Consider the following 12,503-nt stretch of genomic DNA (forward strand, 5'->3'; position numbering starts at 1 on the left):
AAACATTTTTTCAGGGCAGGGAGTGGTCCAAGGGACCACTCCCTGCCCTGAAAAAATACCGAAACTAAAGGTTTCGTTTTTTTTTTTAAGTGCAGCTCGTTTTCCTTTAAGGAAAACGGGCTACACTTAAAAAAAAAAAAAACTGCTTTATTTAAAGCAGTCACGAACACGGAGGTCTGCTGACTACAGCAGGCCTCCATGTTTGCGAGTGCCTTGACTCGCTATGGGGCCGCAATTTGCGACCCACCTCATGAATATTCCTGAGGTGGGTCATTGCGACCCCATAGCGAGTCGCAGTCGGTGTCTGAGACACCGTACTGCATAACATTTTGCGACTTGCAAACAGCGAGTCGCAATGACTCGCTATTTGCAAGTCGCAAAATGTTATTTTGCTACATCTGGCCCTTGATGTTTATCATGTGCGTTAAATGTAAAGGATAAGTTAAGATAAGTTAAGCTAGTTGTAGTTATAAATTACTTGAAGGTAGTGTTGGATAGGTATGGATAGGTTAGGTTGTTTAGGTAGCTTTTAGTGAAAGGGTCATAGTTTTTTTTAAATTTTGTTGTTTCATACATATGGTCTCCATCATGATTTACTGTCTAGGATTTAGCATGTCTGCACAGGTTATGTTAGGTTCATGCATTTGGCTTTGTAAGCAGTATTTGGGAACAAGTTACAAGGTACATTCCTCATCAGCAAGTACATGTCAGGTTGGCAAAAGAATCCCATCACTTAGCTACAGACATCATTGATCAAAGGAAGTGACAATCTGGATGTGAATGGATACACATCCCATAACAGGTATTTATGTGCATTTGCTCTGTGTTGGTAAGTCAAGTTTAAGTTCAAGTTTATTTGATTGCTTAGTTAATTAAAGCTGTAGCGTACAACTAAAATCACAATGTGCCCCCTCAGCCATCTGCGCCTAGGTGACTACCTGTACATAAAAACAATCACTTTCTAAGGACTGCTTGATCTCTTGAGAGCTTGATTGTGCAAAATTAATCAAAAGTACATTTGTTTAAAATTGTTGTACTTCCTAATCGATCTCAATCATTGTATTATTGTTAGCCCTACTGCATGTTGCAAAACTGAGCGATATCCACTTTTACCCAAATATTTCCCTTTATGGACAACTCTAACATAATAATAGATCATACAACTAAACTCATGGTTAGACCCTTCTGCTAGTGCCGTTACTGGACTATCACTCCCAGTCTTAAACCTGCAGCTTAGTCATTGGCATGTCTTGTTGTCATACTGTCAATGTGTGAGGCATGTTATTATCCTTTCCAGCCTGGATCTTGATATTACTGAAAAGTTTAATCACCAGGGTAAGGAACTTGGTACCTTGGCATTCCAGGATAATCAATTCTCTACACAACCATGGGATAACCGCTTGCCTACAAGAACAGATGTGGAGTTTCCACAATAATGGTTTAAGTAGGTTCTTCCTGGCTGCTAAACTGTCGGGCAAGTGCACAGAATATGCACTAACGACTATGTCTTATATTTGCAACATGAAACCATTGGGCTGGCCTTCCATGTTGGGATGAGCTCTTTTAAGTTCAAGTGGCCAAACTGGTATAGCATAAAAGTTATTTTTGAAGCAGGGGAAAAGTTGGCAGACATTTACACCTGTGGCTTTAGCCTACTATAAGAGTTGATCACCTTCCAGGCATGCTGCCTCTTTCCAAAATAGTTCTTGTCTTGTAAAAATTACAGATATTTTACTGAAGTGTTTGTTATACGGCTAAAGGCTGCTTTATCTATGTTGATCTCCCATGTTTCCTGGACGCCTAGTTCTTTTAAGGCATTGCTTAGATATTTGCCCTAGGAGTTTGCTTGCTTATCTCTTAATTGCTCCTCTCTCTCTTGCCAGCAGAAATTGTTTGGAGAACCGCTTTCAACTGACCACAGTTTATGACACAACTAATAAAGAAGTTCATTCTTTGTTGCTTTTGATTTTTGAGCCCGCACTCAAGCTGCACTTGTGCTGGAGGGGCTGATTTCAGCAGGGTGCTTTATAAATGTTTGATTGAAGCTGGACTAGAAAGTCAGCTTCCTTGCAGTGCATAATTTCCAGGCCACAAGCCACTCTTGGAATGAGTTGGGCTTCCATCACTTTCAGTATTTGGCCAAACGAGGGACAGTTCAGCTTTTTTTTCAAGAATTTAAATGCAAAGGTTAATGAGTGAGCTTTTCCTTGCATAGTAGCTAGATGTTTCTTGAAAGAGACCTGTCACACAATGTGGATGCCCAGGTACTTATAATCGTGGACTACCTCCACCTGCTTGCCCCTTTTATTCCAGGAGAATGTTTTATACTTGAAGTCCTCTAATCACACTATTTTTGTTTAGATTCAACGCTGTGTCTTGCAGCTCAATATAAGGTATTGTGCATTAATTAATCTCTGCAGGCCAATAGGTGTATGGCTCAGTTCCACTATGTCATCTGCATACTTTAGGCATGCAATTTCTCTGCCCCCAGGGAGGGTAGGTGGCTGTCCACTTGTCTCAAATGGGTATTTTGGTCCAAGTTAAACAGGCATGTGATGAGGACACACCCCTGTTTTCGGTCATTCTTAGCGTTAATTCTTGAGGAGACCCTGGTGACATCTCCTAGTTTGAGCCCATATGTCACTGTAGAGAGCTATAATCACATTTAACATTTTCTCTGGTATCCCCAATCTGCCAGTTAAACCCAAAGTTGATTGAGAGGTACATGGATAAAGGGTGATTTAATGTCCATAAAATAAGTGTTCTACTCCTTATTGCCTTTTCAGTCAAGATAGTAAGTGTCAGTAGATTTGTTGCTGTTCCCCATGCCCGGCCCAAAACCCATCTGGCTGTTTGGAATGAGGTTTTTCCTGTTACCTGATGCTTGCAGATCTTGTAGGATGCAGGATGCACACAATTTGGCTTCATGTCGGATAGTACAATTAACCTGTCATTGCTTGGTGATGCAAGACTACCTTTTTTGTAAATCAGATGAAAATGTTCCCCCTCCACGAGGGTGGTATGACATTCTTCTGGTAAATCTGATTGAAATGAGGGCTAGATACTTGGCCCAAAACACCACGCAAGGGCATTAAGTAGTTCATTCTGGCCTGCCTCTCCTTCTGACTTCAATTTCTTGATAATTCCCCCTAATCGCTTTGGGTTAGTAAGCTTAGTGAGCTTCTGCGGGCCGATGTTCCTGGACTCCATACATGAACTTGGACCTCCTTGCAGTGTTTCCATAGTGCTCCCACTGGCCTCCAGTGGCGACGTCTTCAATTTCTTTGAGATAATATTTTACCAGGATTGGCAGGCCTGGCATACATTTCTTGAATATATACTTTCCAGGTTTCAATAAAAAATCCTGAATTATGTTGTTGAGCCTGCCCCTTAACCAGTTTATTTATCTCACCCCAAACCTCTTTGCCATTTAGATATTTACTGTACCAGAGGAGCTTGTTCCAGATTTCCTCTTTGTGTCGCTTTTTTGCCTTCCAGCATTCTTTGGGGTATGATGACTTTTATACTTTTTTTCCTCACACTGGGTCATCCCCAATCTTTTTGCCTCCTGTCTCCTATTTTTTCTGACCTGTTTTTGTTGGCTTTAGAACTCTGAGCACTTTACCACTACTAACCAACTAAAGTGCATATGCTCTCTGTGTAAAATTTATTGTTGATTGGATTTCCATGATTGGCATATTTGATTTACTTATAAGTCCCTATTACAGTGCACTGGAGGTGCCCAGGACCTGTAAATCATATGCTACTGTTGGGCCTGCAGCACTGGTTGTGCCACCACATTAGTAGCCCTGTAAACATGGCTCAGACCTGCCACTGCAGTGTCTGTGTGTGCAGATTTTAACTGTAAATTTGACCTGGCAGGTGTGCGCACTTGCCAGGCTGAAACTTTCCCTTTTCTTACATGTAAAACACCCCTAAGGTAGGCCCTAGGTAGCCCCATGGGCAGGGTGCAGTGTATGTTTAAGGTAGGACATATACTAATGTGTTTTATATGTCCTGACAGTGAAATACTGCCAAATTCGATTTTCACTGTTGCAAGGCCTATGTCTCTCATAGGTTGACACAGGAGCTACCTTTAAATATGATTAACGCGTAGATTCCCTTTGGGAGCAGATCGATGTGGAGTTTGGGATCTCCAACCTCACAATTAAAAAATACATCTTTTAGTAAAGTTGGTTTTGAGATTGTGTGTTTGAATCTTGCTTAAACCTTTCTGTGACTCTGCCTGTTTGTGGATTCTTTGTCTGGGTCAGTTTGACAGTTGGGCTGTTTGCACCTCTCTCTAGACAGTGACACAAAGGGAGCTGGGTGGAGCCTGCATATCCTGATGAGCCACCTGTGCTGCTAGGAGGGAGGGGTGGAGTGGTCACTTACATCTGAAAGGGCTGTGCCTGCCCTCACACAATGCAGTCTCCAACCCCCTGGTGAGTGTCTGGGGCTTGGCCTGGGCAAGGCAGGATTTCACAAACAAGAGATACTTTTCTTTGAAGTAAGCCTACTTCACGGGTAAAATGGGTATAAGGAGAGCACCCAAAACCACAAACTTTAGATCACTTCTGGACATCAAGACAAACCTCTTCCTGGAGAAGAGCTAAAGAGCTGAGGAAAAGTGCTGCCCTGCCTGTGACGGTGCCTTGTGGAGCTATCCCGCAGTTGCTGCTTCTGCCTGTGCAAGGGGACAAAGACTGGACTTTGTTGTGAATTCCTGCTTGTGAATAAATCTCCAAGGGCTTGTCCTGAGCTTGCCTCCTGTTGTTGAAGTTTCAGGGCCATCAAAAACTTCTCCTTCCAGTACCTGGACTCTCTACTGAGACTCCTGCCCTGCCAAGTGGTGCCCTATCCAGTTCCTGGGGCCTTGGAAGGTGAAGCTGGCAAACCAAGACTGAAAGTCCAAGCACAGACCGCCGTGCGGGGAAAATCTCAATGCACCTTCCAAGACACGGCTGAAAAATGACGTGCCACCAGTTTCCCAGCAGAAATCAACACTCCACCAGCATTGCAGCTGGATGATCAATGCACGCAGCTGGAGAAATGACCTGCAACACCCACTGACCGAGGTTGATAATGTTGCAAACTACATTGTGTGGTTTTGCTGATACCATGCGGCAGGCTTTTCGACGCAAACCTAGCTGGGCGTAGAAAAATTACACAACACCTGCCCGGACCCGAGTGCTTGCCCGGATCAACGTATCACTCTCCTGCTGAGAGGAAAAACGATGCACTCCAGCCCGACCGGAGGAGGACAAATGGTGCACGGTCTCGCTTGCGTGTGAGAAATCGACGCATCGCTAACCTTTTCCGATGCACACTCACCTGTGTGTGTTATTTTGACGCTACCCAGGTACTTTTCAATGCAAACAGTGTTTGTACTGTTTACAAAAGGATTTAAGACCCTATTACTTTTAAAATTAATAACTTGATTTGTGTATGTTAGATTTTTGTCATTCTGGTCTTGTTTTGTTTAGATAAATATTTTCTATTTTTCTAAACCTGTGGTGTGTCCTTTTGTAGTGTTTTCACTGAGTTACTGTGTGTGTTGGTACAAATACTTTACACCTAGACTCTGAATTTATGCCTGCCTGCTCGTGCCAAGCTACCAAGGGGGTGAGCGGGGTTTAGCTGAGGGTGATTCTCCTTTCCACTGACTAGAGTGAGGGTCCTTGCTTGGACAGGGGGTAACCTGACTGCCAACCAAAGACCCCATTTCTAACAATGACCTCATAGTTTGCGGCTGCAATTTGTCAGGTTTTTTCGCACTTTTCACTTCAACGGCTAAGATTCTCATGTCTCTTATTATTTGTTTCTTCATTTCACGCAGCCTTTTGGTGTGCCAGGGTTCTCTTCCCTCTCCCATTATTACAGTCTTTGCATCTACTAATAAGGAACTGGTTTAGGTGGAAATTGTGCCAGAACGGTCATAGTGAGATGTACCCAAGCCTCCACTTGACAGGCAGTTTCCTCCTTGTATACCTCCTGCTTTCCTATGTGTAAATGGACCACTGCCATTACCTGGTCAAGGTCCCTCCCGTAACACTTTAACCTTTTTAAATTATAGACTACTGGTCTTCATGCTAAATCGTTTGCTGTTCTTATCTTGGGAAAACTGCCCTGTAGGCTGAGCATTTAGGGGAAGTGGTCACTTTCTGGGAGTAAAAAATTTTTGAAGAAATTCACGAGGGAGATTATGGGGGTTATTCTAATTTTGGAAGAGTGTTAATCCGTCCCAAAAGTGACGGTAAAGTGACGGATATACCACCAGCCGTATTACGAGTTCCATAGGATATAATGGACTCGTAATACGGCTGGTGTAAATCCGTCACTTTTCCGTCACTTTTGGGACGGATTAACACCTCCTCCAAAGTTAGAATAACCCCCTATGTCCTCACTTACTAGTGTGTAGTCGATGGTTGATCTAATTCTTCCACTCATGAAAATCACTGTTGCCGGGAAATCCTCTTTCGTGTTACCATTCAAAAACATTAAACCACATCCCTCCAGTTGTTTTCCAAACATTGTCGAATAGGCAGGTTTACTTTGTTGACCATGATCTTTCCAAAAAAGTTTGTGTTAAAATCCTCTAAAATAATGACATTTGCGTGCTGGTAAAATTTTTGCAAAGATGTAATTAAGGCTATCAAGGATGCCATATTTACTTCTTTCCTTTCTTTACATGTATGTATGTAAAAGTTTATGATTATCAATACCATTACTGCGGACCTCGGATTTTTGCTTTTAAGCTTGATGACCTGGCTTCAGTCAGCCCCTGATTCAATCGTTTCATGTGACCTCTTGTAAGTGATTGAATTATGTGGATAACCCCTGCTTCGGGTGACCATACTTTCAGGTTCTTTTCAGCCAGAGTGTTATTTTTGTGTAAACAACTATTGGGATGGGGTCTAGACTTCAGCTTTTCTGTAATAGCAGTAAGTCAACTCCATTGTATCACTATCCTGTGGCATCTTCCGGAAACCATGGAAGTAATTGGAGCAGATGTTGATGTCATCACACTTTCTCAATGGCTGATCAGCATCAGAAATTATTTAAATCTAATGTGCATCCAATTCCACTCCTGCTCAGGATGTGCTGCAGCCACCCACTGGGCCTAACTGTGGTGTCCACTTGTCGGGGATTGGAAGATTGTTATTTTTTTTTCAGGTAATTTAGCGATAGTTCAGCTCCCATTGCTCTTCTTAATAGTGTGCGCTTTTCTGTAAAGCGTAGTTGCTGTACCCCTCCAAATGGGAATTCTGTGCCACACCTATCATTAGGTAATAGCGGAAGTGGGATTCTTGCTGGCTCTACCTGCTGTAAATCAATCCCCCACTGTGAGAATGTGTCCCGTTTATCCAGCACCTATTGTGGTGTTTCAAATGAACCCTAGGTCGTTAAAGTTGCCTCTTTGTTCCTTTGCTATAGATGGGATTTGAATGTTGTTGATAGAAAGTGTGCGGACCAAATGTGCTCCAAGCTCTGCATTTCTTTTACTAACTTCAGAATGGACCCTCAATGTACAATGTCAAACACACCTTTTGAGGCATCGTTTGGTATTAACATTATTTTCCTTGTTTGTTCTTCTCGGGTTGCTCCTGAGGATTCGTCTCTGGATATTTATTAATGGCTTGTCTGATTTGTCTAAGCTCCTGTGGAGGGAGAGCCTGATGTGAAAATAGCACTGCAGGATTAGATAGCACACCAGGCAGAGCTTCCTCGTTGCCTCTGCCTTATTGAAGTTTTCATTCCTACTTATCTCATTGCCATTTTCATACTGTAGCTGAGTGTTCTCTTTTGCTTGCACGGTGTTTTCTGCTTTTCATAGGGCTTAAATGGTTGCCCCTTTTTTTTCAACTGTTTTTGGGGAGTGAGGTCTTACCTCTTTTTGATGTCAATTTGTGCCTTTTTCTGTCGAGTGTATTGGTGAATCTTTCCTTGTATTTTGTGCCAGCCAGCTTTTGGGTGCTTTCCCCGCCCACCTGGCCTTTCTCTCCAGTTCTTGTTCATATTCCATGCTTTGTTGACTGGTGATTTGATTGGATACATGGTTGAAATCATTACTTTCTAGGCCATGTCCTGCAGTGACTAGACCTTCATCGACTGATTCCATCCAGTTTATCTTTCCTTCTGCTTTGTGAGCAAATAGTTGATGTTAAGTCTTCTGTTGAACTCCTTTATGTTTGTTCCGCGTTTTCCGTAATCATTTCCTTTCCCTTTTGGTTAGACTCAATCTATTTGTCTTACAAAGTGCTTCAGACCATCTTTTCGTCTTTCTCTTTGGTACTGCAAATTTCCTCTTTCTTGTAATTGTTTTCATTTTTATCTCCTGTAAGATATTAAGTATTGTCGGAAGTGTCTGCATTTTCTCCGAAAATGGTGCACATTGAAAGGGAACATGTTGCATGTAATTTTGTGCTTGAAAAATCAGCTCATTCAATGTTTGCAGATTTTATTTATTCCAGCTATGTGAAATGCCATTATACTCAGCAGATTGACCTGGGTTTCCTGCTTATCTGCTTGATATTGGATTGCAGATGAGATTGCCTCCATTGTATGTAAGAGCATGAGCCAAGTACTTTCCGAGACCCCACTGTGCCTTTTCCCTACGGCCGAATTCTGGCCTGTGATCTTAACCTCTGACTTCTGGACAACGGTCGGCAAGTTCATTGCCCTAATGCCTTCTTAATCCTTGGCCATTATTTCTAACTTAATTTCACTTGCTCTTCTGTGCACGGTTGTATCCTTATTAGCATCTTCCAATTCATTGGTGTCCACAGGGGGTAGCCCTAGATTGATTAGACTTATGGGGAAATTATCCTCATTCATGTTTTCTCATTTGGACCTGTGCTTTGACTCTGGAGTGGACTTGAACTAACCGTGATGATTTCCAGCCTCAGCTCCTTCCGTGTTGACACTGAGAGAGAATAATTGGTTACTACATTTGCTTTTTCAGTTTGTGCCATGATGGCGACTGAGGTGGATTCCTCAAAGTCAATCAGCAGTTGGCCTTGCGGCTCCTGTCCCCCTGGCCTAAATTTGCTTGGAAAATGCATGTTTGATTGCTCCCAGATACTTAGGGTTGAAAGATTTAGGAGTGACACAGAAGATGGATCATCGGCGTTATGTAATTGGACCTGTACTACAATGGGGCTTACACTTGTGCTGGGTAAAATATTCCACTTGTCCTTGGGCAGTACTTGAACTGCTGGAATTAAGTTGACCTCCGACTGGGGTCCTACTATGCTCTCTTTCTCATTGATGGTGTTTAGGCCCATATTTATACTTTTTGACGCAAACTAGCGCCAACGCTGGTTTGCGTTAAAACGTTTACCGCCAGCTAACACCATTCATACGCGCCATGCAGGCGCCTTATTTAAGGAATTACGTTAGCCGGTGCTGCGGACAGGTCTGAGTAAAAAAAAAATACTCAAACCAGGCAGCGCCAGTGTAGGGGAAAATGGGGGTTGTGCGTCTAAAAATGGTGCAGGTCAGGTCTGAGGCAAAAATCATGCCTCAAACCGGACTTGCGCCATTTTTTGATGCACAACCCCCATTGAAATGACTCCTGTCTTAGCAAAGACAGGAGTCATGCCCCCTTGCCCAATGGCCATGCCCAGGGGACTTCTGTCCAATGGGCATGGTCATCGGGCACAGTGGCATGTAGGGGGGGCCAAATTAGGACGCCTATGCCACTTTAAAATTTAAAAAAAAATACTTACCTCAACTAACCTGTACTGACATGGGATGGGTCCCCCCATCCATGGGTGTCCTCCAGGGGTGGGCGAGGGTGGCAGGGGGTGTGCCTGGGTGCAGGGAAGGGCACCTCTGGACTCCTTCCGAGCCCACAGGTCCCTTAACGCCTGCCCTGACCAAGGCGTTAAAAAAGGGCGCACATCAGGCTGTGCAAAATGACGCTGGAGTATAAATAAGTCACACAGGCCTTGAAGTCATTTTTTGGGTGGGAACGCCTACCTTGCATATCATTAACGCAAGGCAGTTTCCCGCCTCCAAAAAATGACGCACACAGTGGAATTTTGACGTCCGCGGGCCGGGCGTCAGAGTTTAAATATGGGGCAGGGTTTGCGCTGAATGTGCGTCAAACTTTTTGACGCACATTCGGCACAAACAGAGTATAAATATGCCCCTTAGTTTCTTGCATTTTTTCTTAGTTAAAAAGTCAGATTTTCTATATCCATCGCATTTTGGCTGCATCTGTTGCTTTGTTTGTTTACCTGTTGTTAGTTTCTGTTTTTTGGTCGCCGTTACTGTTTTCCCTTCATCCTCCAAACACCACGTCGGTTTGTTCTAACATTCTTTTTCTCTTTGTTGCTGGGCCCGGGACTCCCCTTGTTGTACCTGATCGCATTCTCCTGCCGGAATGCATTTTTCCCTGGCTTCAGAAGTTTGTTCACTTGATGGTAACTGCTGACAGGGCCTTTTTAAGGTCTTTGGGTGAATACAGACAGTTGTGCAGGAGGTTATGGCATTCCTCTAATGAGTTCTTTAGATTCTGTAATACACCTTTGCAGGTATTAAAATAGCTGTGTGCACAAAGTAAATTGCAAAGTTTTGAATTGCTGCATTTAGCAGCTTTCCTGGTACGTTGTGCCACCGCACTTCTCCCTATGGTTTGGTGTCTTGCCTGATCCGGTGGGAGAGGGATGCAAGCACACAATGTAGTTGAAAAGTCACAGCCTGGTTAATCTTAGCTGAACATTGGTAGAGCTTAAGCCTTGTTCAACGTAACGCAATGAAGGTCTATGGACTCTGTGAACTCTGTAGGTTTTTTGGGTTGTGTAAATCTGGGTAAGGGGAACCCTGGCTCCACAGGCAAAGGCCCCTTATTAAGATGATCACGGGCTAGCTCCTGGGCTGGGGAAGAAAGTCAATCAATCAATCAATTTGTTTTTGTAAAGCACGGCTACTCACCCATGAGGGTCTCAAGGCACTGGGTTTGGAAGGAGGGGTGCCTCATCTCATCCAAAGAGCCACGTCTTAAGGTTCTTCCTGAAGATGATGAGTGATGAGCTTTGTCTGAGGTGGAGGGGGAGGTTGTTCCAGCTCTTTTCTGCGATGTAGGTGAAGGATCGCCCTCTGGCAGTGGTTTTCTGAATATGAGGGATGGTGGTCAGGGCCAGATGGGCAGACCGGAGTGTGAAAGGAGACACAGTGATTCAGGTAGGCTGGTCCTGCATTGTGTATGGCCTTGTACGTGTGGGTGAGAATCTTGAAGGTGATTTATTTCTCGACCATGAGCCAGTGGACGGTCCTCAGGTGTTGGGAGACACGTTCTCACATGGGAGGTTCAGGATGAGTCTGATGTGGTGTTCTGGATGAGTTGTAGCTTCTTGATGTTTCTCGTCGAGGTTCTGGTGTAGAGGGCATTACCATAGTCGAGCTAGCATGTGACTAGGGCGTGGGTGACTGTTCTGCAGCAGTCTGCTGTGATCCATCTGAAGATTTTCTGAAGTTTGCCGAGTGTGTGCCAGCAGGAGGAGGCAACTGAGTTTACCAGGTCATAGACAGGGTGGAGTCAAGGATGATGCCTAGGTTGCCGGCGTGCCCAGTCGGTATAGGGGGTGAGCCGATGGACATGGGCCACCAGGAGTTGTCCCAAGCCAAGGTGGCGTTCCCAAAGATGATGAGCTCAGTCTTGTCAGAGTTGAGCTTGAGGCAGCTTTCTCTCATCCAGGTGGTGATGGCTTCCATTCCTGAGTGGAAGTTCCTTTTCGCCGTGTCCGGATCTTCGGTGAGGGAGATGATGTGCTGTGTGTCATCTGCATATGACACAATGTTCATTCCATGGCTTCTGATGATGGCTGGGAGAGGGACCATGTATACGTTGAACAGCGTGGGACTCAGTGAGGAACCTTGGAGGACTCCGCAGTTGATTCCTGTGGGTCTCAATGTGTAGGGTGGAAGTCTGACCTTCTGAGTACTCCCGGAGGGGAAGGAGTGCATCCATTCCAAGGCTCTTCCACGGATTCCTATGTTGCGGAGTCTGGTGCATAGGGTGCTGTGGGAGACTGTGTTGAAAGCTGCTGAGAGGTCAAGGAGAATGAGTGCTGCAGTGTGGCCACGGTATAGGAGCGATTGGATGTCATGGGTGGCTGCCAGAAGGGCTGTCTCCGTTCTGTGGTTGCTGCGGAAGCCGGACTGGGAGCTGTCCGGGGAGTCATTGTCCTTGATGAAATTCCGTAGCTGAGTGTTTATTGCTTTCTCCAGTACCTTGGCGGGGTAGCATAGCAGCAAAATGGGCTCGAAATTCTTTAGTTCTGATGGGTCGGCCGAGGGTTTCTTCAGGAGAGGGCGTGCCCCTGCACGTTTCCAGTCCTCAGGGAAGGTGCCAGTGGTGATGGAGCAGTTCAACATATTTCAGAGCTCAGGGGCAATGGATGTGCTGGCTCTGATGTATATGTCGTGTGGGCATAGGTCTGTGAGGGCTCCAGACTGGGTGCTGATCATGAAGCTTATTGTTTCCTCCTTGGTGA

The sequence above is a fragment of the Pleurodeles waltl genome, chromosome 12 (genome assembly GCF_031143425.1).
Source record: "Pleurodeles waltl isolate 20211129_DDA chromosome 12, aPleWal1.hap1.20221129, whole genome shotgun sequence".
NCBI lineage: Eukaryota > Metazoa > Chordata > Amphibia > Caudata > Salamandridae > Pleurodeles > Pleurodeles waltl.